Raw genomic sequence first — 25,460 nt, forward strand, 5'->3', positions numbered from 1 at the left:
CCTCTCCCAGCTGTTTGGCCTCCCCTTTCAGGAAAGCCCAGCCAGAGCTGAAGCCCGATCCGGGAGCATCCAGCAGCACAGACAGCCCTGAGCCGCACAAACTCTTCCTGCAACCCCTGGCCCTGCTCCAGCCTTAAATCCACCGACCCCAGCCCCAGATCCCAATTCCCTTCTTAGTCTTTGCCTCACAGAGCTCTATTTCTCTTCTTTTTTTTTGCATGAAAGCCACAACTCCCAGCCAGATCTTTGGGCTGCGATCTCTATTCCCTGCCATCAAGTTCCTAAGCCCTTTCTCACCCAGTGAAATGAGAATTTCTAGACATGGAGGAGCTGCAAACGCCACTTCTCGCGAAGGCAGCACCGTCCCCTGCTCGTGACTGTACGCACCGCTCGCTGCTCTCACCCAGGCCTCCTGCTTCCCACATCAACCACCTCCCAGCCACGGCAATTTCAGCGCAGCCTTCAGTTGAAAGTCTTGAAGACAACACGTCAAATGGCTTCCCAAAACACAAATCTGCTGGAAACTATTTGCCCGTGACCAAACAGAATCACAGAATCACAGAATAGTAGGGGATGGAAGGGACCTCTGTGGGTCACCCAGTCCAACCCTCCTGCCCAAGCAGGGTCACCCAGAGCAGGGGGCACAGCACCGCGGCCAGGCGGGGCTGGAATATCTCCAGAGAAGGAGACTCCACAGCCTCCCTGGGCAGCCTGGGCCGGGGCTCCGTCACCCTCAGAGGGAAGAAGTTCTTCCTCGGGTTCAGCTGGAGCTTCCTCTGCTCCAGTTTGTGCCCGGTGCCCCTTGTCCTGTCACTGGGCACCACTGAAAAGAGCTTGGCCCCATCCTCCTGACCCCCACCCTGCAGATATTTGTAGGCATTTATAACGTCCCCTCGCAGCCTTCTCTTCTTCAGGCTGAACAAGCCCAGCTCCCTCAGCCTCTCCTCGCAGGGGAGATGTTCCAGTCCCCTCATCATACTCGTAGCCCTCCGCTGGACTCTCTCCAGTAGCTCTTCATCTTTCTTGAACTGGGGAGCCCAGAACTGGACACAATACTCTAGATGAGGCCTCACTAGGGCAGTGTAGAGGGGAAGGAGAACCTCCCTCGTCCTGCTGGCCACACTCACCTCAAAGTCACGAGATCAGAGCCTTTCTGCCATTACTTTAGATATTCTGACAAAATAAAACCACCAGGTGTTGTAATGAGATGCCACTTCGGGAGATTTGCTCATCCCAGAGCCTGCTCCGAGATCTTTATTTGGGGTATCCCTACCTCTCCGACTGGGAGATCTGTATGCTAACGCGAAGTACATCAGAAAAGCAACCAGTGGCACTTAACTGGGAACCTCTCATCTGAACTGGGCGGTCGGCATCAGACCAGTCCTGTAGGTGGGTGAGTTCTGAAAGTCTCATCTCTCATTCCCAGGGTTGGGAATGTGCAAGAGCTCCCGCAAGGAGGTGAACATGGACGTTGCATGGACAGAGGGGAAAGTTGTGGGGTTCTGCAAGGACCTCCTCCGGCAGGCAGCACTGTTGAGAGCCCGAAGAGCCAGAAGATAAGATGGCAGAAGGGAGGACATGCAGATTTGTGCAGATACAGCACACACCCAAGCTCAGACCAGGCCTAGCCCACAAATCCTTCTGCAAGTTTCTCTGTCCCACCTCCAGATGTGCCAGCACCCCATCCTACACCCTGTACCCCTCCCAGGCTTCTCCTCAGACACACCCTCCACCTTCTTCGCTCTCTTGGCACAATGTCCCAGACATGTCCCGCGCGGTGTGAAACGGCCTCTCCGTGCCAGCATCCCAGCCTCTCCAGCCGGGAAGCAGCCAAGTGCTATCACTTGTTCCCATCGCCGTCACAGGCTATCATCCAGTCTGGGCTCCTGCAGAAGACAGAGCGAACCTCCACCCAACCAGCACAGTTACTCATGAGTAAGCTAGACCCAACAAGACATCCAACCCTGACAGCAAGGTCCCACCAAGGAAACAAAAAAAAATAAAGAAAAAATAAAAATCCTCCCAGTTCCTTGATGTTGACAGATCTTTCAAGGGTTCGTCATCATCATTGTCACAAATCCACACCTCAAAACACAAACAAAAAAGGCAGCCAATAAAACCAACAGGAACCGCAAACCAGACTTGTAGATCTTTGGCCAGGGAAGGAGCAGACTCCAGACATTTCTCCAGGGACTCCCTTCTGCTGTGATTTGACACAAGCAGAGATCAGATGTGCCATTGCTGGGATCGTTCACATCAGATGGACAGGGCCAACAGAGAAATCACAAGCTAACCTCTGCCTCCAACACATCATTGGTTTGGTCCATCAGCCCAAGGAGCTGATGCCTTGAGTCTCCTTTGCCAAGATAACCAGCCTGAGCTTCATCATCATGTCTCCCTGCAAGGCAGATCCAACTTCTTCGCAGTTTTGAGTCTTTTCCAAACTGCCCTTTCTGAAGCAGACAGCACAGTGCTAGCCACAGCATTAAGACTGCCTGAAGAGTCATGAGCTACAGAGGCAACGACACCTCCTTGCTCCCACTGGATAGCCCATCTCCTTACTCCTACTTGATGCTTCTTGGCATCACTCAAGAAGCACTGACTCAGTGGAGCCTTCAGCCCTGTTCAGTTATTTCTGAGGACTCGAGCACAGCCACCATGGCACTGTCTGAGCAGGACCAGCATCATCTCTCTCCTGACAGCTCAGTTCCTGCTCGCAGATACGGATCCTGTTGATCCATGACAAACAAACCTCTACCAGCAAAACCAGCACGCGGTACGCACAGCCCCACACACGTAGGCAGACAGAGGGCAAAGGATGCCCAGTAGAGACAAGCTGTGGGCACATCTTTACCGCTTGGTTGCATCCACAGACCACCAATACAGTGCTCCTGGTCTTCAAAGTCTAAAGACTAGTTTATCCTCCCAAGGAAAACGGTTAATATTCACCTGCAGTAATTACAAAGATAATAAGAAGCACAGAGCTGATGTCTAGCTCCCCGACTCTCTGCAAGGCTCCTACCTGTCAGTACAGGGTTCCTCAGGTTGCTGCTCGCCCCAGAGTTGGGGGTGCATTGCAGCAAGCCCTCTCGGTGACAGACGAGATGCAGAACCACCACCCCCTGGCTTGGTTACAACCCACTGTCGATATTTATTTTAATCAGAGTAACTGCACGGTGGGACTGAAGTGCCAAAGCACGTCTCAAGAGCCCCTACAACCAGCACGGCAGGCTGGGGGCATCGGGGAGCTCTCGCTGCAGTGCCTTTACCTGCAGCGGCTCAGCAGCTCCAAGTCTGCTCACAAAGTACTCCTAAACGTAACGGAGATGAGCAGAGGGGCAGTGACACCTGCGAGCTGGTCCTTCAGGTTGTCCCACAAATTGCAGTTGTACACTTGCACCATTGCGTTTCACAAGACACTTGCTGTAACAGCTGCCTGTTGGTTCCCCTGCTCCTCAAACAGCACCAAACCATAATTTTTCCTGGTCTCAGTAGTTATTTTGCCACTGAACTTCCATCGAGAGACTCAAATCTCACAGAAACAGCCTCTGCAGGATGTGCTGGGAAGTGTCTGCAGACAGCACACGCAGGGCTGAGCGTCACCAGAGCTCCCCAGCCCCCTTTATCTCATCTGGGATACACGTGACAGCGCCCTAACTGCTTCCCAGTCAGTCCTGAAAAATAAAACTCCGGAGTCTGACTTCAGAGGACAGATCCAAATCCACCAGCTCCAGCTGTGATTCATCCTCCGGAGTCGACATTTCAGTGCAGATGTCTGAGCTGGCTGCAGAGACACCAGCAATAACCCCATCATGGACAGCCTGAAGCAGGGCGGTTTGTCTGTCCCAGCAGCTCTTCTTCTTCATCAAGAAGAGTGTGGCCAGCAGGACAAGCGAGGTTCTCCTTCCCCTCTACACTGCCCTGGTGAGGCCTCATCTGGAGTACTGTGTCCAGTTCTGGGCTCCCCAGTTCAAGAAAGATGAGGAGCTACTGGAGAGAGTCCAGCGCAGGGCTACGAGGATGAGGAGGGGACTGGAGCATCTCCCCTACGAGGAGAGGTTGAGGGAGCTGGGCTTGTTCAGCCTGAAGAAGAGAAGGCTGCGAGGGGACCTTAGAAATGCCTACAAATATCTGAAGGGTGGGTGTCAGGAGGATGGGGCCAAGCTCTTTTCAGTGGTGCCCAGCGACAGGACAAGGGGCAATGGGCACAAACTGAGGCACAGGAAGTTCCGTCTGAACCCGAGGAAGAACTTCTTCCCTCTGAGGGTGACGGAGCCCTGGCCCAGGCTGCCCAGGGAGGCTGTGGAGTCTCCTTCTCTGGAGATATTCAAGACCCGCCTGGACAAGATCCTGTGCAGCCTGCTGTAGGTGACCCTGCTTCGGCAGGGGGTTGGACTAGATGACCCACAGAGGTCCCTTCCAACCCCTACTATTCTGTGATTCTGTGATTCCGCCTGCCCGGAGCGCGGCAACACGCGGGTCAGGCTCAGGTGGAAATGCCACCACTGCAGACACCTAAAACCCAGGGAATTAAACCCGATGCACGCCGCTCCCATGAAGCGGGTGGCAGCTCCGCTGGCTGCACAGATCTGCTCCCCCCCGAATCGAAGCGGAGCCCAGACGACCAGTTCAGCTCCGTTTGCGGGAGTCAGAAAGCGGGGTCCCCGGAACATCTGTGGCAACCCCCCCCAAAGCATCCCCCTGCAGCGAGGCCGTGCCAGCGACGGTTTCATCTGTGCCAATTTCTGAGATGAGGATTTAGCAAAAAACCTCCCCGCAATTTAAAGGAAATTTTGAAGGCTCCACGTTGTGCACGGAGCCTACACGAGAGCTACCGCAAAACCGAATTCACAGCCGAAAGACGACAGCACCCACCCGGGCGTGGGGCAGCACCTCGGGGTCTGCCTTGCTCTGAGCATCTTTGAAAGCTGCAGCCAAATCAACCCACAGACGACACCAGACTCTGCCTGTGCTCTCCCCCTGAGCATCCCCACATTCTGGGGTGCTGCATAGTCCCACACGTGATTTTCTAGCACAAAACCAGGTCCGGTGTTGATCCGGCAAGCGCCGAGGATGCGGGAGGACGGGCACAGCCGCCCAGCGGGTGTTTGCGGGTACTCGGCGCCCGTACACGTGTACGACTTGGATATTTGCCTTCCTGGGTGTTTTATCTCCGGGCTGTGTCTGCACACAAACTTATCTCCGAGGGGAGGAGTGTGCTGCTCCCGCACACACAGTTATCTCGAGGGATGTGGGCCTTCCTGCGAGGCGAACGCCGCGTGGCAGAGCTTACTTGTGGGCCCCATGGCTTGGTACCTACGCTGGCCTCGGCTCCCCGGCAGCGGTGCTGGGGCCCGCAGGAGCGCTCCTGCTTCTCTCCATCCCTACTGCCCTCTCCTCAGCGCAGCCCCAGTGCCCTTTTTACCATCCAAGCAGGTGGCACTGGAAAACGCAGCAGCTCTTAGGAGGAGGGGAAGGCAGGGGGACGTGGGAAGGGCAGAGCAGGGAGGAAGGAGGGATGGTGGGGTCCTAACGGAGGAGCGCTGATCCCATCTGGATGTGCTTGGGGTCTCTCCACAGCTTCTTGTGACAAAACGACCTCAGGAAGAGCCCCGATTTCTACATAAACACCTCATCGCTTACCACCTCACCCCAGCTCTCGAGTTCACCGAGGGGATTATTAACTCCTCCATTCCTAACGTACATCTAACATGGCCAAACCATCCAGAGAAGCCTCCCAGCACGTCCTCCCCACTGGACCTGGCCTGGCCCAGAGAGGAGGTCTGCCTGCTGTAGTCTGAGGCCATCACCGGTCTTGGGAAGGGAATAACTTGCTCCCACACCACCACAGCATCCTTTGGAGACCTCCATCTCGGTCTCCTGTGCGCACACTGGCACTGCTTGGCTTCATGGGGGGTGTCCGACTCTACCAGACCTGCTCCGTGGTCCCCCCAGCACTTCCCAGTAGCTCTGCTCCTTTCCAAAACTCCCAGAACAAGCTGCGGCGGAGGCTCCTGAAACACAGTGGGGGGAAGGATGGCTCCGAACCTCCCAGACAGCGCCCTCGGCGCTGCCCCGGGACATTTGGTTTTTTCACAACACCAGGATATTGAGTCACCGTCAGCCTCGCCGTAGGCCTGCAATCACCCAGCTGCTGGGGTGCTCATCAGCACTCGTCTTACCCAAACCACGGCTCCGTCTTGGGGCTCCCACCCCGCGCGCTCAACCTTCTCCCTGGGCTCAGCAGCTCTGAACCTGCTGAAAGGAGCAAACTGGGAAACTCCTCTTCTGGCAGAGGTCCTGGGCAAACACAGCTTGTGTATTCCTTGTCTCAGATCTACCCGGTCTCCTCTAAGTCGCCCAAGAGCCCGTGGCCTCTTACGCCTGCAAGTTCAGCTGTCAGAGGCTGTGGGAAACCTCAGCTTTGGAAATGCTGCATTTACGGTGATGCAACTCGGGAGACATTCGTCGTCTGAAGTTGTTTTTAAGGGGGCGAGGTGGATTAACCAGCCTGGTTTAGGAATTGACCCTGGATGCAGACGGCAGTGGCCACGAGCTGTAACCCTACCTCCCTCCCTGCCCCACCGCCCCCGGTCCCTTTGCTCACACGGTTCCTGCACTTCCCGGCCCTCGGCTTCGACGCGTCGCACAGCTTCCGCCACCATCTGGGCTCCATTTAGGGGAGCTGATGTTTTTCACAGGGCTGTAATCTAAACTTTGGTATTGAGTTTACATCTCGCATACCAGCGTCTCACCGCTGAGCCCGGCCGGGCGGAAGGGCTGTCTCGGCTGCCAGGCTCTGCCCTGCCGCAGGAGGACGCGGCGTTGGTGGCTCCGCGTACCTGGGAACTGCGCTGCCGTGAATCAGGGATCCGTATGCACAAACCACCCACAGGTCCAGCGAGCCGCTGGCCCAGCCAGTGGGCACCAGCTGGGAGGTCCCAGCAAGCTGGGAATCGGGTCAGCTTCCCCCGGGAGCTGGGGAGGCTGCAGATGGGAGTCAGAGCCCCAGGTCGGCATTGTCCAGGCTCCATCTGTAGCAGCAGGAAATTCTCCTAATTTTTGGTCTTGAATCCTACCCTTATCTCCATCCAGACACCAGAGAGTCTTTCAGAAGAGCCAGGCCCTGCAAGCGTTGGTGGAGGTTGCTCTTGGGAAAGGGGCTTCTTTTGTGGAGGCAGGGAACGGACACCAAGAGCTACTGGGAGCAGACGAGCATCCAGCGTAGCATCACAGGCCTGCTGCTGCTCTGCTTGACCCAGGCCGAGCAGATACAGCCTTTGAAGCCAGGTTCTACCTCTGTCTCCACCAGCAGCAATCCCAGACTACCCACAGTCTGCTGCCTGAGCCCCTGCAAGCCATGTTGAGGAGCAAGCAAGGAAGATGAGATGCAAAGAGATGGTCCACTCGCACCACCACCACCTCTGACCAGCTGGCAGAGTCCGCCTTTGAGCTTGCCCTTCTGATGCATAGGCATGCTTGTCCTCTCCAGCTGCAAATGGACAACCCAGAGCACGGCTCCCAACCTCTTCTGAGGCAAAGTTTGATTATAAAACCAGTGGAGCTAAAGTGGTTTGAAAAAGCACAAGTGTCCCCTGGTAAGGTGTCACATCAGACCATGCTATGAGCAAGCCAACTGTGTTGGAGCCAACAACAGATCCTCTTCGACGGGAGGTGGGGCTTGGACACCCCCTTGCCATTGTCACCTCCCTAGCATCCTGACCTTCCTCTCCCTGTCATGACTTCTCACCTCCCACACCACAGGCTCCTCAGCTCCCAAAACTGCTCAGCTCTGACCCTACAGCTGACAGCAGAGTCCAGGCTCCTGCTGAGCTCCTGTAGGTACCAAGCCTCGTGGAAGCAGCTGGAGCCATGCACCCACCATCTCTACGGGCTGGAGCTTATGGAACAGGAGAGAAAATACCCATTTTCTGTTATCTCTGCTGACCAGCTGGGAAACCAAGCTCTGCAAGGGCTAGTTTGGGTGGAGAAGAAGAGGGGTACACTTGGGAAAGCCTGGGGAGCTGGAGATGGGACCGTAGGAAGCAGAGCAAGGGCAGGGATGCGCAATGCCTTCTGCATTGCCTGGTCCATCACTGCTTGCGTGCGAAGCACGGCACAGATGCCATCAGACCGAGCAGGCCACGAGCTGCTGTGCTGTTTCGAGAAGGCAGTGGTCTCTGCCGGGTCGGGGGTCTTTCAGCAGCACCAAGTTTGTAGGCACCTGCTCTCGCAGCAGCCTACACTGCAGCGGTGAGACATGTTGGATGTTTCAGGCAGAAAGATCTACGCTCCCAGGAGCGCTCCAGGATACCCAGTTAGACCAGGCTACTACTAGACTGCTCCCCACCCTCTTAGGCTCCTGCTCCAGCGTATATTAAACAGACATCAAAATGCACAAAGAGTCTTTAGCACGGAGCTGCTCCGAGCTCTGCTTTCCCAGACCAGTGCCCTATTAAACATCAGCGTCTCGCGTCTCCTATCCACCTATTCCCTAGGAACCGACAGCAGAGTCGATCAGCCAGGCTGTGACGGGCTGATGGACCCACCACATGGCTCAGCAAGGCTCCTGACCCAGCTCCAGGCAGGCAGGGCTGCCTGCAAGCAGGAAACAACCAGCCACTGTCCCACCATGGGACGCCAGAGCAGCGAGCGCACAGAAACCCCAGCTGTACGCAGGCCCCCGCCGTGCAAGCGGGGAGAAAAAAAAAAAAGAGAGAAAAACCAGCTCAAAAGCCAAAAAACCACAGGCAAGGTGCTGCGTTTGCACAGGGGCTGGCACGACGGCTCCTCTACGAGCCACCGGCCCGGCTCTCCAGCCCCCACAGTTATTTATGAACTGCGAGGGCTCGCAGCCGCAGCACCGCCCTCCAGCCAACACACTTTGCCGACGGGCACAACAATTTTTGCAAGAGTGCTGCTGGCAGATCCCGGGCCGTCAGGCCGGTCCGAGCGTCACTGGGGCAGCGGCAGCCCCCAGGGACCCCCCCCTCGGTCCCCACCTGCCCCCCGACACGTCCGCACCAGCCTTCCTCCACCCTCCATCGCCAGCTGCAAGGTGGGCAGAGCCCCAGCCAGCATCGAGAGGGGCGGCTCTGCCGTCCCGCCGGGCAGCCAAGATGGCTCGATCCCAGCAATCCACGAGGCTCAGCCAAAACCAAAAAATAATGTTTTCATACTTTGACTTTTCAGGCAGGATTTAGTCATTTGTGGACACGAGGGCTTGGCAGGACGGCGCTGCCTCCACTTACCTACTCCAGTAAGCAGCTGTTTACGACAGCAAAGCCTTGAAGACGGAAGGAGAGAGAAGACTTAATTCCAGATTTAATCCAGGTGAATTATTCCTGCTCCCTTTCCAGCGTACCCAGCTGATGAGGAAGGGGGGGGTTCGGCACCCGTGCATGCCAGGGACGGACTCGCCGCACGAGACAAGGCGTCGCAACACAAACAACCTCCAACGGCTCCGCAGCGAGGACTTTTGCCCCGTCTACCTAATGGCTAAAAAATTAGTTATAGGCAGAAAAGCCAAACCCTCTCTGAGTACACTCGCTTTTTAAAGAGGCAGAGTGGCTGAGACCTGGTCTGTCATACTAGAAAAGCAGGTTCCAGCCCCGGCTTCGTAAGGGTTGGACAAGCCCTGTTTGCTTACCGCCGCACCAGGGCACTCGGCGTCTGCCCGGCACGGGCAGGGAGACCAGAAGTGAAGTGGTCATCGACACAGGTTCGTGGTGGCTGGGGGGGGAAGCTGGGTTATCCCTCAGAAACCTCCCACGCAATGGATCCATGGGTTTGGCCCCAAATCGCCCCAGCCTGGGCTTGACAGGCGGCTTACGGAGCCAGCCTAATGCATCGGAAGCTTTCAGAAAGGCTGAAAAATTCGGTTTTAAAAAGAAACTGTGTTGGATGAGGAGGTGGTGCTGCTCTGTGCCCCCCCCTGGCTTTCCCTCCTGTGGCACCACGCGCTCAGTGCCAGCTTTGTGCTCTCCTCCTCCGTGCCACAGCTCTTCAGGCTCAGAGCAAGATCTCCCTGCACCTCAGGAGCCAGTCTTTGTGTTCCCACCAGCAAGGTTTGCCTCCCTACCCTGCTTTCAAGACCCCTCTCCCACCGAGTCCCTGGGTCTGCCCATCCCATGCTGGAAACCGAAGCACGGAAGAAGAGCCTCCTACCAATGACCAAGCTTGACGTGCCACCTCCGCGCCAGATGAAGATACAGGTAATAGCCAAGCCCACCACACATAGTGTGGCTGTCCCATCTCAGCGTACTGCAGCCTCCCTCCAAAATTCCTTATTTAAGGTGGAAAGGGTCTCTGGGTTTTCCTCCCCAACCCAAGACACACAGAGCTGCATCTCCCCGCTCTACTCGAGCTCCCAGGCCAGGTCACAAGCACAGGCAGGTGCCTCCAGAAAAAGATGCAGTTCATCTGTCAGGGTTTGAAGGAAAGAGCTCACGTGGAACTAAGGAAATGGCTTCTGCCACAACGCAACCTTATTTTGCCACCACCATTACAAGCAACTGCTTGAATCCTCACCCTGGACCTTATCTTAGTTCTAAACTCATGTTCCAGGCATCCCAAGAGCCTTGGCCGTCACTGCTTCAGAGCAAGCCCAGCGCCAGGGAGCCCTAGGCAACAAGGCAGAAGACGACATTGCTGACAACCCATGATCCTCCATACACCTCAATACATTCAGCAGGAGCTACAAGCCCAGCCCCGAGCAGCCAGGACAGCCTGCAGAGCTTCTGCAGAGGAGCCAAGTGCCAAGAGCCCTTGCACTCAGGAGCCAAGGTCCACTTTAATCCCCTGATTCTTCTTATTGGGTCAACAGCAAGGTTTCACAGAATCACAGAATAGTAGGGGTTGGAAGGGACCTCTGTGGGTCATCTAGTCCATCCCCCCTGCAGAAGCAGGGTCACCCACAGCAAGCTGCACAGGACCTTGTCCAGGTGGGTCTTGAATATCTCCAGAGAAGGAGACTCCACAGCCTCCCTGGGCAGCCTGTTCCAGTGCTCCGTCACCCTCAGAGGGAAGAAGTTCTTCCTCATCTTCAGACGGAACTTCCTGTGCCTCAGTTTGTGCCCATTGCCCCTTGTCCTGTCGCTGGGCACCACTGAAAAGAGCTTGGCCCCATCCTCCTGACACCCACCCTGCAGATATTTGTAGGCATTTATAAGGTCCCCTTCGCAGCCTTCTCTTCTCCAGGCTGAACAAGCCCAGTTCCCTCAACCTCTCCTCGCAGGGGAGATGTTCCCGTCCCCTCATCATCCTCGTAGCCCTCCGCTGGACTCTCTCCAGTAGCTCTTCATCTTTCTTGAACTGGAAAGGACAGAGCCATCTTCACCTCCCAAGGCCTGGCCTGCTGGGAAGGACGGACTTCTGTCTTGCAAATGTGTCCTCATTGCCTTACAGTACTGAAGCCACCAAGCCACTGTGTCCCTCTCTTGGTCTCAACACACAGCCTTGGGCATGGGATGAGACAAACTGGGAAGGCAGGTCGTGAACACACGAAGGAAGCTTCACCAACCCCTCCAGTTTGCAAGAGCACGGTGGCTCCCAGCGTCGCAACAGGCGAATGGTTTATCCAGCCGCAGAGCCAAAACCTCCACACAGCATCTGCGGAGGATGCAGAGACACGAGCAGGCCACCACTGTGTCATGTGTCTAATCCTGCTTCTTCTTCTGATGAGCTCTGATGAGGACAGGAGGGATGCGAGCTGGGAGAAGGACTAGGCTGTAGGAGGGCGGGCAAGGCTCGCCTTGCGCCAACACTTCCTCCAAACCACTAAACACCACCAGATCTGTTGGCAAGACCTTCATTACAGTCAGACAGGGTGCCTCTCCACGTAGAAAGGATAAACCAAGTCTAATCTAGAGTGCCAGAAGATGAGGACGGCAGGAGGAGGGGAGAAAAAACTGTCCCGTTCACCTCATCAAAATATTAGCTCTGGTGCAACTCCCCACCTTAGTGTCAGATTAAAACTTTTCAGGCACGAGCCCAAGGCTTATCTGCTGCTCCCCTCCCTTCTCCCACATTTCTGTTATCAAGCCAACTAACGCTACTTATCTACAAATCCTGCCTCTTAAACCAGCAAAGCCACACCACGGTTCCTGCAGTGTTGACACTCCACCACGCGCCTTTGCTTCAGAGGAGGGCCCAAGGCGAGGCCAACAGCTCGCTCCCCCAAACCGTGCACTGGCTGCCTTCAAAGCTTCTCCAGGACGTGGGTCCCACCACGACGCGGGTCCCACCACGACACGGGTCCCACCACGACGCTCTGCAGCTGGCACCTGCATTTTCACATAGTTATCAAACCACTCAAAGCACCCTGAAGGCCGAACTTCCACGGGAGCCTACAGCAAAGCCAGCGTGGAGCAGGTCTTCAAGGAAAGGGAGTTATTGCAGAGTTGTGCCTTGTAACCAAGCATAGGCTAAAGCTCAGAGAGGCGCAAAGAAGAATTCACTGAGACAGCGCACGGATCAACAGCACAAACCCACTAAGCTCCGAGAAGTTCTCCTCCGAGGAGCCTCTGTGCCCTCCAGGCAGACTCCACGCAGCAGTCCTACAGCTGTCCCGAATTTGAGAGACAGATAAGGCTCAAATGATTCATTCAGTGTAAACCTTTATTTGTTCTTGCTTACCCAGAAGGAGCCACAGCTGCTAATGCTGAACTGGGCCAGCTCCCAAGCGCAGACAAAGGCCTGCAAAAATGGGTTTAAGGAGGAACTGATTGTTCAAAAAGCAATCCTAGAAGAGGGAGTTAGAAAGAGGGAGTGCAACGCAGCGCAAGAGGAAGAGGAAGCCAGAGAGCACCTAAAAATAAATTTTAAAAAAAGCAGCCAGGCACAGGACAAAGGCCTTGTCTGCACGTGACCGTTACCCACAGTGTAGGCAGGATGCGAACTTGGTACACAACGCTCACTCCCCAGCAGCTCCACGCACAGAGCCGCAGTCACCTCGCAGCGCGCAGCAAAAGCCACGGCCAGCACCTTCTCTCGCCCAGGACGGGCTCGTTGCTCCGGTGCCATAAATCCCTCAGGCGCAGGATGCTGCTCCTGCCCGTGCCCTAACCCCAGCGTGCCGTGCCTGACCCACTCCTGGGTGGAAATCCACCTCAGCCCGGCTGAGCTGGCATCAGAGAGCTTCAACAACGGTTTGAAAAAGTGAAAGGGATTTAAACAAAGTCTGGAAAACAAGATCTCTCCCAAAAGGCACTCTCAAAAACAGCTAAGTCCTGCGGAAGGACTAGCGAGCGTCCCTCCGCATCCATCTAGGCATCACCTTCATCAGATCTGAGCGAGAGCTGGTGGGCAAATGGTGAGTTCCCAACGAAACAGCCAGCACTGGCTGAGCAGACAACAGATGAGCCTGTCCTGTGTTTGTGCTGCAACTGGGACTGATGCTGCCCGCTCCCTTCCTGCGGCTACGGGCTGTGGAAAGCTCCCACACAGACACCCAGCTGGGACCCTGTGCACAGGCCATCAAACCCTCAAAGCCCTTAACCTGTCCCAGCGGTGGCTGTGTCCACCAGACGCAGATCAGAGCTGCAGTGCAGGCCCACGCGTGAGCCATTCTCCACACACCACACAGAGGGATGCTCCCATGTACACCTTTAGCCAGAGCACCTGACCAGTGAGGATTTACAGCCGTGCACGGAAGGAAAAAAATCCCCCAGAGATGGGAAAGGCACTTACAGGACGGGCTGAACATCACCAGCGTGGCAGGTATCTTCAGCCTCGGCACAACACGGAGAACATCCAGCTAGTTCCGCTCCCGGGAAGCCACCGCTCCGCATCCCACATTCACTTCTGCTTCACTCCTGCCACGCACGTATCTGGTCATCAGTGCAGCAAGTCAGACGCATCTGATAAGGCTGCTCGTAGATGGGTCAGATGCAACGGGCAACTGAACAGACTCTCGCCCACTGACTCACCCCGTCTCCCGACCGTCTGCCTCCTCCGGAGCACCTACAGGCTCCGGCAACTCTTATTTCCTACTCCCATACATGTGGCTCTCTTTTAGAGCATGCAAGTCTGAGGCTGCTGAGTAGGGCTCCGCTCAAGCCATCCCTTCCAAGCTGCCATGAAACGCAAACAAAACTCCTGCATGGCAATGGGCACAAACTGAGGCACAGGAAGCTCTGTCTGAAGATGAGGAAGAACTTCTTCACTCTGAGGGTGATGGAGCGCTGGAACAGGCTGCCCAGGGAGGCTGTGGAGTCTCCTTCTCTGGAGATATTCCAGCCCCGCCTGGACAAGGTCCTGTGCAGCCTGCTCTGGGTGACCCTGCTTCGGCAGGGGGGTTGGACTAGATGACCCACAGAGGTCTCTTCCAACCCCTACTATTCTGTGATTCCGTGATAAGTTTGCTAGTCTTTACCCTACAGTCCTTGAACTCATGACTACTGAGTAAGGCGGCTTGCTCAGCTAACCAGCAAGCTAAGAATAGAGACCTTGAAGTGAAACCTACTGGGATTGGCAGCTATTTTGAGCGCACTCGGCCGGCGGGGCAGCGTGACATAAGAGGATATAAAGAGGAAACTCTGCACAACAACTCTCACCTCACCAAGAAAGATTTGGGTAACAGAAGGTAGAGCCACCGCGTGTGCTTTGGAGGCAAAGCAAACTCTGTGACAAATCGCCAAGGCCACCTCCACACCACTTTCCCAGCTCGCTTCTCAAAACCCAAGCCATGGCGTCTGTGTTCGCAGCAGCGTGGTATCAAGCAGGTCATCCTCGGCACAGCACCACCCCCTCGGTGCCCTGAGCATCCCGAGGACCAGCTGAGCCCGCTGAGACCGGCACAGCTGGACCCCAGCGGGCAGCAGCCCAGCGCAGCCACTGCTCCTCCCTGCCTGGGATCCCACAAAACCCCAGCAAACCGTCCGCCGTGCTGCCCACACCTCTGCCACGCAGCCCACGCCGAGCAGAGCGTGTTGCCGCAGGTCCAGCCTGCCCAGGCACCTCATGGAGCAGGGCTGCCAGAGCTCCTGCTGTGACGGAGCCGAGCCTCAAAGCGAGCCGACACGACCAAAGCGACCAGACAGAGCACCCACAAAACCCCAAACCCCGTCTTTGCTGTCGAACCTCAAGCAGACCCTTGCAGCTCTGCAGCACAGCACGCTCTAAGAGGAAAGGGTTGCGACTGCGCTCGGTCACCAGACGTGTCTAGGAAAGAGTTGGTCTCCGTTAGCAACCCGCATTCAGATTAATGTAGGGAAATTTAAACGGCAACACTTGGAGCATATTGGATTTCAACCCTTAGATACTGGGAAAACAAACATAAAAGCTACTGTTTCTGGAAATCAGACTCACCACCTGAAACCGGTCCCTGCAGCAGCTCTCTGCTAGCTCATCGCATGGCCACCTCGTCAGTGTGTGTATTTGAATACTCGTGATGCCAGTGCATTCTGCCAGCTTACTCAAAACCTAAAAATATATTTTCTACTGTTTTTTTTCGAACAGGAGTAAGTCATAAGTAGGGATTGACAGAGTCTACAGTGCTAAATAATTGAATTCCCCAAACCCACCAGCTTAGCCTGCTATAAAAACATCCTCCAAAACCTACACAGGGCATCCGAGCGAACACGGCACCTCCAGTTCCAGTTGTCATCCAGACAGCAACTGCTTATTAAGGCCTCTGTCAAACTGCCTGCATTAAACCACGGTTTCAAAGAGGCTGAGCACTCTGAATAAAGCTCACAAGCCGCAGATTTGCTTAGTGCTGCAGTTCAATTATTGCAGCGGCGTGAGCCAGCGCTGCTGTCCTTTCTGCCTGCCCCACGCCAGCAGGTGACAGCCACGTGGCTGCAGGGACCCAGACGAAACCCAACCACCCTGGCACCGTGGCAGGGACGGTCCCCCAGCGTGGGGAACCCCTCTGTGGGGACATTGCCACCTCCGGCTGGTGGCATCTCCAGTCTGCAACTGTGCTGTGGCGATACAAGTGCCACCAACAAGGGCAGGGAGGATCCAGCCTGTCTCAGCCCCAGTGCGGAGGGAAGCAGCGAGGCCACGAAGCGGGCTGACCACAGGCACATGAGGAGGGCCCGGCAGTTTCTTCAGGCTTCGATGCATCCCCGAGCCATGGAGAACTGCATCCACTCTCAAGCTTGGTCTCTGTGGAAGGAATTCTCAAAGCATATGGACCACACTGCAAGTCTGCCCACCAGCATCTCCTCATCCTCACTTGGTGGCTGCTCTACCACTGCAGTGAGGTGTTGGTGCACTCTTGGAAGAAGGAAAAGAAGGAGGCAAGCATGACCCTGAGCTCAGGAGAAGCCAGGCAATGAGCCCCAAGAGAAGCAGAGGCTCCCTGCATCCAGATGCTCCGTAGTGTCTGCAGAAATAGCCGACCTTCCATCCTCGACATCCCTGGGACAGCAAGGAGCCACGTGCCGGTCCCTGCCTCAGCCGTGGGATGAGGACAGAGAGGCCAGAGGACCAAGGGTGAGCTCCCACCGATAGCACAAAGGACGCGGCAAGACCTGTGACTGAGCAAGGCAAGGGAAGTGGGAGAATGGTGGGGGAACTGGGCTGTCCAGGGGCACGAGGGAGCAGAGACACGCTCCCACCTCGGACACAGCCCCTCCGCTGTGAATATTCCCACCCTACAGCCACTAAGAGATAATACTGGAAAGCAGGTGCTTTCACTGGCCTCTGCAGTGTTGCTGAAGGCAGCGAGGTGAAGAGAAGAGTCTACAGCAAGAACAGAAGAGACTATTTTCACTTGGCAGTTGCACCCCCAGGCTACGTATGGAAACGTATCCTCTGCAACCTAAATGCATCAAGGCTGAGCAAACCTGGAGAATTTACATAAGCCTTGAAGTTTAGGATACGCATAAAGGAAGAAATTCAGAGAGCAATCCTCGCTTTGTCTTGAGTGATGGCTAGAAAGTGGCCTTCTCCACTTTTTCTGTGCTGCCCAAGGCCTCACTCTTACGCCACAGCGGCTTTTGAAAAAGCAGCCTCAGCACCAGCACTGTTTTCCCCTCCCTTGCGTAAGAGATTCTCCTTCCGTGAGGCTCCAGAACACCCCCCGGAGAACCGCTCCCAGCACCGCGTCTGGACTCCCTCCTGCAGCAGCAGGGAGGCCGTTCCTCCCCAGAGGCTGCCCCGCTGCCTGGCTTCCCCCGCCACGGAGGTGAACCCCAAGGCACTCGCAGGAGCTCAGGATGCTCCAGAGGTACACGCTGCTCTCTTTGGGAGAAGCACACGACCCACTGACAGGCTGACATCCTTCCAGCCACCACTGGAACACAGAGCAGATCAGGACACCTTCCTATTTCTATAAATGCCTAACACACCTTGCAGAAGGGAGCTGCGGGAGAACTGGCTGTACCCCAGTAAAAGGGAAGGTGGAGAAAGGGAATAAAAGAGGCAAAGTAGGAGAGGAAGGTGAGAGAGCCTGGATGAAAAGCCCACGGCCACCTGACGTGACCCAGTGAATCAGTACAGGTGAGAGCAACCTTCTCACGCAGCCCAAGCGCACCGGGAAGCCCTACCTGCCTATTTCATGCCTTATGACAGCAGCTGAGTCATTCCTAAAATAAGCAAAGATTTGGGTCTTGGCTTTGAGGTATTACTTTAGGGTAGCTATAGTAAAACAGTAGAGCTTTTTTGATCCTGTTACACGCTGCGATGCACAGACAGCCCAGAAGAGCAATCAGCTATCAGTGCCAAAAGCCAGGAGCCACGTGTAGCCAGCTCCACGTCCCCCAGTCTCCAGGCAAACGCTGGGAGGATGCTCCAAGGCGGACACCGCTGACGGGGACACCCCGCACACGTGAAAAATTCCTCCACCAAGAGAAACGCATCCCTTCTGGCTGCCAGCACGAGATACTCCCCGTTTCCAGCTCTTCTCCATCCTCCTGCCCGCTCCCTGCAGCACAGAATCACAGAATCACAGAATAGTAGGGGTTGGAAGGGACCTCTGTGGGTCATCTAGTCCAACCCCCCTGCCGAAGCAGGGTCACCCACCTTCCCAGCGCAGAGCCGTCCCCCTGAAGCACACGCCGTCGTTTTGTGCGGCACGGAGAGGCCATGGGGTGAGCGTGACCGCGTGCCAGACCAGCGGCAGGGTTTGTTTTGCACTGGTGTGAGCAGTATCTTCATCCAACGTGCAATGCAGCCCCGTGGAAGAGCTAATTCTCCCGCTGGCATGCTTTCCTACTCCTGGATACAAACACCTCACGGGACAGAGCCCAACGTATCTGGCTGCGAGTGAGCCGTGCGGTTTGTTGCCGTGCCAAGCCAGCCAGACACCGAGGAAGACTCCAGCCTCAGAGCCACCTTCACAATTCTTGCATCGACAACAGCACTGACAGACCACGAGCACCATCCACCACGCTCAGCCTTGAACGTGAACAGCCTAAACTTTTCGGATGAGGGGAGATGAGCAGATACAAGTGATGGATGTGTTAAGGCATCAAAGTGTAACACGTAGCCGCCATCTCACTCCAGCCCTTCCCTGGGGTTAGGACCTCCGTGGAGATCCCCACTCTGGACATTCCCTCCCTGCCGAAGACCTCTCTGGGTGACAGCGTAGCACTGACTCAAGGCTCTTTCCTCAGCATCCTCAGATGTTACCCAACACGGACCACAGTGACATGTGGCACTCCCACCAACTCTGCCACCTCACCGACTCGCTTACGGGTACTTCTGCATCATGCTGAGCGTTCGCCGCCTTCAGCCCCGCTCTGCCAAGGGCTGATGTGCCTTGGCACGGATTCCTCCTCCAAGGTGAGTCTGGGAAATTTCCAAAGCCAGTTCGACAAGCGCTTGGGCTCCGCTTGCTATTTATAGTTTGACAACTGGGACAATGCCACCCAAGCACACCAGCTCCGCTTGCTCTGCCTAAACTCAAACCCATACGACTGAATCCTGCACAACATACAGCAGCCTCCGAGCTGCCTAAATCCAGCACGCATTCATTCAGTGTTAGCAACTGCTGCTATATCTGGAAGACAGTTTCAAGGGAGGACGGAGCTTTCCAAGGCAGAGAACGAAAACAAATCCTTTGCCTGCATTCTGCAGGACAGCACTGCTCTCCTAAACTTCCTTGGCTCGGTTTAACAAGACCCAAGTTTAATCTGCTAAAAAGTTAACATTAACGGCACTAGCAACTCACAGCCCACCCCACCAGCCGCTCCACGCCTCCTGAACTCTGTACATCCCCTCAAAAGCTTCCCGGCACCTTCACATCGCACAGCAAACACAGCAACTCAGACCTCCTTTGAGCGACAAAGCTGCCCCTGGCACGGCCAAGCCCCGCTGCTCGGGGAAGGCGATTCCGCAGAGCGGCCCGTACGCATCCAAAGAGGTGGGAGCGGGGCGGCCAGAAACAAACCACGTACATTAAGCCACCAGCAACGGCAGGAAAACATCACGGCCGCGCAGCGAGGCTGCTCGGCGGCAAGGGGCAGGGCTTTCCGCAGTATTTTTAGGGCAGGCGAGAGACCAGCCGTGCCAGTCGGGAACCGAACCGCGCGGGGCTCTCAAAGCCTCGGTCACAGAGGGCTGCTCAAGCCTGCCCCAAGCCCACCCAGCTGCAACCAGAGTGTTCAAACCCAGCAAGGCCAGGACACGCTTCTCTGGCCGGCTGTCATCTCCCCCATTTTACCAGCGACGAAAAAGTCAGCAAAGCAGCTGGTCATAGGAAGCCGGCAAAGCCTGAACCGGGGAAGGATGCATTCCTGCCTTCAGGGAGCATAGCGAGGGAATGAGAGCAGCCATCGGGAAGGACTCAGCAGCTGGCAGGACTGACTCACCTACCCACCCCGCGCGCACCGCAGAGAGCGGCTGTGGGGCTGGATGGAGATCAAAAGGTAATAAATCAGATCAGAAGAACTGAGGTCTTGATGTCTGAACCAGAGATTGAGGAGGAGATTGGCACATCTCCCCTGCGAGAGTCAGGCAACGAGGTAGAAGGAGCTGCCTTGTTTCGGAGCATTGCCAACACACTTGTTTGTTTTTTCCCCTCCCCAAGGTCCCAGCTGTTAAATTCATGATCGCAGGATCTCCCAGACTCCCTCAAAAAGCACGTATACCATCGCGTCTCACTATCTGAACAGGAAAAAGCCTGAAAATCTGAGCCACGGACTCCAAATACACAACATCTCCTTCCTATTGACATTTTCAAACCTCACTTTGCTTTCAACAGTTTCCAGACAGTTAGGGTTTTGCAGCACTGGCTTTCAGCTTCCCAAGAGCTGTTCCTACCCCAGTGCCCCACAGTGGGAGAACCGTTTGGCTTAACCCACATATCCCAAAGCCACTGGTGTGGCCACTCGCATCCCTGGAACCACCTGCCTCAAAAGACTTTCAGCAGCCAGCCCCCGTTTCCAACGCCAGACATCAGCTGGGTCTTTACTCCAATCCACAGCCCAGCGACGCGCGAACGCAGAAACCGGGGCCACAGCTGTGGCACGCACGCTCCAGCCAGCGCAGGCCTCAACTCCCCATCTCTGCCGGGGGCACGACACAAACCCAGACCTACAGCCACACAAGGACACGAAGTTTATCACTTTGCTAGGCCAGATGTAACGTCGCGCCGCTTCGAAACGCCTCTACCAGATCAGAACTGCACTGGACAGCCCCCAGCACCAAGCCAAAGCACCAGCCTCTCCCTGCCTCCTGGGAGGTTCCCGTCCGAGCCCCAGCAGGATGCAACGAAGCCATTTAATAAACTGCAGGAAAAGAGACACTCGCACACACCCGTCCACATTCACCTTCATCCTCCCGCTATGCTGTCCCAGGACGAGATACACGCTTGCACGGACCGGCCCTGGCACTGGGACTTGTCCAGCCCCAAAGGACATGGCCAAAAGGTTTAGGACCCTGCTCGGAACAGGTCTAACCTCATTACCACCCCACGCGCTGCCTGCCCAGCTTCCAGGCTCGCTGTGAGCACTTTTGTTGCCATTTTCACGCTCCCACTTCCTGCTCACATCAGGCAGCCGAGTAGGAAGTGCTGAAATCCTCCGATCCTCGCTGCAAACCAGGAAGCGCCGGAGATCTCCTGAGAAAGGCTGTGATTTCCAGGCTGCAAATGCTCTGCAAACATCTGGTCAGAGGTATCGCATCCGGACGCTCGGAGAGCGGGGCCCACCCTCCCCATCCTCCCAAGGCGTGCTGCTTTGACCGTCTGCTAGAACAAACATGGGACAGAAACCACTTCCAGATCATCTACTCGGGCAAAAGCTACTGCACAGCCCAAATCCTCAGGCCATTCCCTTCCTCCCCCATGACAAGAGACACCTCGTCTCTCCCGCGCACTCGCCATCGAGCCAAGCCCAGCACATCTCAACGCCGCCTCTGCAGGAGCCTCCCGACATCCCATTACTCAGCGGAGCCTCGGAACGTGCCCAAACCCCGGATAATACCTTCACCATGGAAAAAGGTGTGGGAAGATCTGCTTTCTGGGAGCCCGGGGACTGCCAGCAAAAGGGCAAATCTTGGACGATTCGCAGATCTGTGGGCTGCACTGGCTCGTACGCTCGGTCTCCAGACAGATTCGGGCTACTCGGGGTATCGACAGCTCTTTACCCAGCGCAGCTGCTCACACCCTTTCTCAGCAAGGTATTTGGAGAGATGCTGTTTCAGTAAATACACCCAAGGAGGACGCAGCTCAGCAGAACTCTTCATGCCATCGCTCCTTCGCCCTTAACGCCTCGCTCCCTGCCAGCGCCAGCTGGCCTTCAGAAGGAAAAGGCAACAGAAATAGAACAAAAACATCCCAGCAAACAGGCTCAGGTTTAACACATCCCAACACCCGCTCTCGAAGGTGGCCGCAGGGCTGCGGACCTCGTTCGACCCGATGAGTCGGGGACTCACGAGCCTCAATCTCTGCCTCGGCTCTGGCAGCTTGTCCGGGCTTACACGCACAGCCCCACGCACGCACCCGCACGGGACACCCTCTCCTCCCGGGGTGGATCAGCCCCAGTCGGAGCCACCACCACCGGACGCTTCCCCAGGTACCAGCACCGGCTCTCGGCTGCGGCCGGGGCCCATCTGCGTGCCGGCTCGACAGACGCTCGCTCGCCCGGAGCTGGGCACGCCACACGTACTCCGATACTGGGGCTGTCAGCACTGCCAGCACCCCTGCGTCGACACGGGGAGCACCCCACCCCCCAGCCGAGCCCTGGCCGGAGGCTGCGGACCCCAAGACAGGCACTGCAGGGCTCCAACACCCCGGGAATGGAGCCCCCCACCCCGATCCAGACCAGCCAAACCCCTGCTGCCGAGGGGGGCTTGTCCATCCCGGTGGAACGCAGGGCCCTGGCTTCAGGGTACCCCTTCGCAGGAGCCTGCTGGCCCCAGGGGGCTTTGGGGAGCAGGGGGGGCAAGCATGGGGGGCTTGGCCAGGGGTGCAAGGCCTGGGGAGGGGGGTGAGAAGGGGGGGCTTGGCCAGGGGTGCAAGGCCTGGGGAGGGGGGTGAGAAGGGGCGGCTTGGCCAGGGGTGCAAGGCCTAGGGAGGGGGGCGAGCCGGGGGCTTGGCCGGGGCTGCCCCGGGGGAAGGCATCTCCCTCCCGGGGGCGTGAGCGAAGCGGGGCCAGGCCCGGCCCGGGGGAGGCCTCTGCTGCCCGGGGACGGGGGCTCGGCCCGGGGGCGGCCTCCTGCCCCCCGCGGCTGGTGGGCCCGGCTCGGGAGAGGCCTCGGGCCGGGTCTCAGCCCAGGGGAGGCCTCTCGCCCCCCGCCCCGGGGTGACAGGGTGGAAGCGTCCCCACCGCCCCGCTGCCTACCTCGGGCCGGGGCCGGGCGGAGGCCGGCGGCAGGGAGCGAGGCGAGGCGGGCTCAGGCGGCGGCGGGCTCAGGCGGCGGCGGCGGAGCGGGGCGGGGAGGAGGGGGGGGGGAGGCGGCCCCTGCCGGGCCGCGCTGGGCGGCGGGGGCTCAGCGGGCGGCTCCGGCACCACCTGCGCCGCCGCCGCCTCACCGGAACCGGGCGGGGGAGGGAGGAGCGGCCCGGCCCGGCCCGGCCCACGGCGCGTTGTCTGCGGGCGGTGCCGCCCCGCGGCCAATGGCGCCGCCACAGCCCCCCCCCGCCCCCTTCCCCCCGGCACCGCCGAACCCGGGCTCGAACCCGCGGACGCGGCGGATCCGCGCAGCCGGGAAGAGGGGGGCGGCGGGGGCTGCGCGCAGGGTGTGGGGGTTCGAGCCCAGGGAGGAGCAGCCTTGGGGCTCCTGGGCAGCAGCGGGATTGAGGGGCTCGGGAGCCGCCCTCCGCGGCCTGGCGCGGGTCTGCGGGACCCCTCGGGCTGGGAAAGACCCTCGGGTCACCGAGACCGAGGGGATGGTGTCCAGAGGGACCTGGAGAAGCGGGCCCACAGCCTCCTGAGGTTCAGCGAGGCCAGGAGCAAGGTCCTGGGTCGGGGCAGCCCCCGCCATCAGCACGGGCTGGGGGTGAGGGCACGGAGAGCAGCCCTGAGGAGAAGGACGCGGGGGTGCTGGGGGTGGGAAGCTGGGCGTGAGCCCCCAACGTGTCCTCGCAGCCCGGAAAGCCACCCGTCCCCTGGGCTGCATCCCCGGCAGCGTGGGCACAGGGCGAGGGGGGGTTCTGCCCCTCTGCCCTGCTCTGCTGAGACCCCCCGGGAGCCCTGCGCCCAGCTCGGGAGCCCCCAGCACAGGGCAGAGCTGGAGCTGTGGGAGCGGGGCCAGAGGAGGCCCCAGCCATGATGCGAGGGCTGGAACCTCTCTGCTGGGAGGAGAGGCTGGGAGAGCTGGGGCTGGGCAGCCTGGGGAGGAGAAGGCTGCGGGGAGGCCTTGTTGCAGCCTTCCAGTACCTGAAGGGACCTACAGGAAAGATGGGGAAAATACATTCAGCAGGGCTTGTTGTGATGGGACAACTCTCTGCCCAGAGAGGTAGTGGAGGCCCCGTCCCTGGAAACGTTCAAGGCCAGGCTGGACAGGGCTAGGAGCACCCTGGGCTGGTTGCAGATGTCCCTGCTCACTGCAGGGGGGTTGGGCTAGGTGACCTGTAAAGGTCCCTTCCAACCCACAGCATTCTATGATTCTAAGGAGTCATGGCTTTAAACTAAGAGAGGGCAGATTTAGACCAGGTGTAAGGAAGAAATTTTTTACCATGACCGTGGTGAAACCCTGGCACAGTTTGCCCGGAGAGGTGGTCGATGCCCCATCCCTGGGAACATCCAAGGCCAGGTTGGACGTGGGCTCTGAGCACCCTGGGCTGGTTGAAGATGTCCCTGCTCATTGCTGGGGCGGAGGGCTAGATGACCTTGCAGGTCCTTTCCAACCCAAAGCATTCTATGATTCCACGATTCCAGGGTGCTGGGGGTCATAGAACAGCCTTGTGCTCTGGGCCCTGCCGCTCATCGCACGGCTGTGGGGTGCTCCGTGACCCCCGGCCACCGCCGCACCCACGGGACGCCAGCACCCATGGCCTTTCCCATGCCTGATGCTCACAGGATGGGTAGCATCGTACCATGCACGAGCTGATGCTGGACAAACAGGAGCAGCATCTGCCACAACAAACGGCTGTGAAAAACCCCGGCAACAGCCCAGCGGGACGTGTAACCCACAGCCAAAACGCCTAAAAGCATTCACAGGTGGCAACTTCAACTGCTGCTGCCTTTGGAGGGTCGCTCCGAGCTGTGTTTCACCTGGACACGCGATGCCATCCTTGGTTTACGTGCTTCTTTCAAATGGAGTCTGTCTCCTTTCTATCTTAACATCTTATTTTATTTAACATCATAGAAAGTCACCCAGTTAGGTGCTTGCTGAATTCAACCTCGGTGGGTTCAACAGCTCCTCTTCACCGACCGTACAGCGTTTGGTCCCCACCAAACCGATCGCCCTGAGATCAGTGAGCTGCAAGAGAAGCTTCACTACAGCTTATAAATCCCAGACACAGAAAATGTGAGGGTCAGGCTGGTTACACGCAGGAACTTAAGAAACTCTCCTCTTGCAGCAAGAGCTTTTCGGTCAGAAGCTCTGCTGTTACTGCAGCTTTTTATCTCGCTTCCCAAACCTGCCAGCTCGGGCAGAGCGCTGCTCTTTGCTAGAGAGTCCGGTACGATTCACAGACATGTTTAAAGAGCAAAAACTAGGAACTGCAGATTTAAAACCTCTTGCAGCTGGACCCTGAGCCCAGACTTAATCACTTAATTAACTTTTGGAAAAGACTTTTCACCACGGATGTACTCACAAAATCTGAAATCCAGCAAAGTCCGCAGCGAGAGCTGTATGGCAGCGCAGAGGACGCAAAGCCGAAAGCACGGGGCTGTCTTCAGCAGATTGGTGCCGTTTCCTTGGGACTCTGTCACCAACGACAAGTCCTTTCAAGTGGCCACATCACTTGGATTGGATGCATCCGGCTGGTAAAAATAAGGGTGGCTCCAGAAAGATGTGGGATGTGCAAGCAGGAAAGAGCCATGACACTTGCCAGCCTTTTCTACTGCTATTTATATTAGTCTGAAGTGTATTCGCTTTGAAAATTAAATACTACTAAT

General features: G+C 57.2%; 1 protein-coding gene across 5 annotated transcripts in view; it reads right to left on the reverse strand.

Moving 5' to 3' along the window:
- The window catches only part of HDAC7 (histone deacetylase 7), a 102,874-nt gene that overhangs the window by 43,571 nt on the left and 33,843 nt on the right, over positions 1-25,460 (reverse strand). The window contains exon 1 of one of the 5 annotated variants that reach the window (XM_075445612.1): positions 22,737-22,810. The exons of the other annotated variants lie outside the window; for them this stretch is intronic. The gene's annotated coding sequence lies outside the window, so the exon portion shown is untranslated. Of the gene's footprint in view, positions 1-22,736; positions 22,811-25,460 lie in introns of those variants that run through there. 5 annotated transcript variants of the gene reach the window in all.

Source organism: Opisthocomus hoazin, chromosome 32 (assembly GCF_030867145.1).
Source record: "Opisthocomus hoazin isolate bOpiHoa1 chromosome 32, bOpiHoa1.hap1, whole genome shotgun sequence".
NCBI lineage: Eukaryota > Metazoa > Chordata > Aves > Opisthocomiformes > Opisthocomidae > Opisthocomus > Opisthocomus hoazin.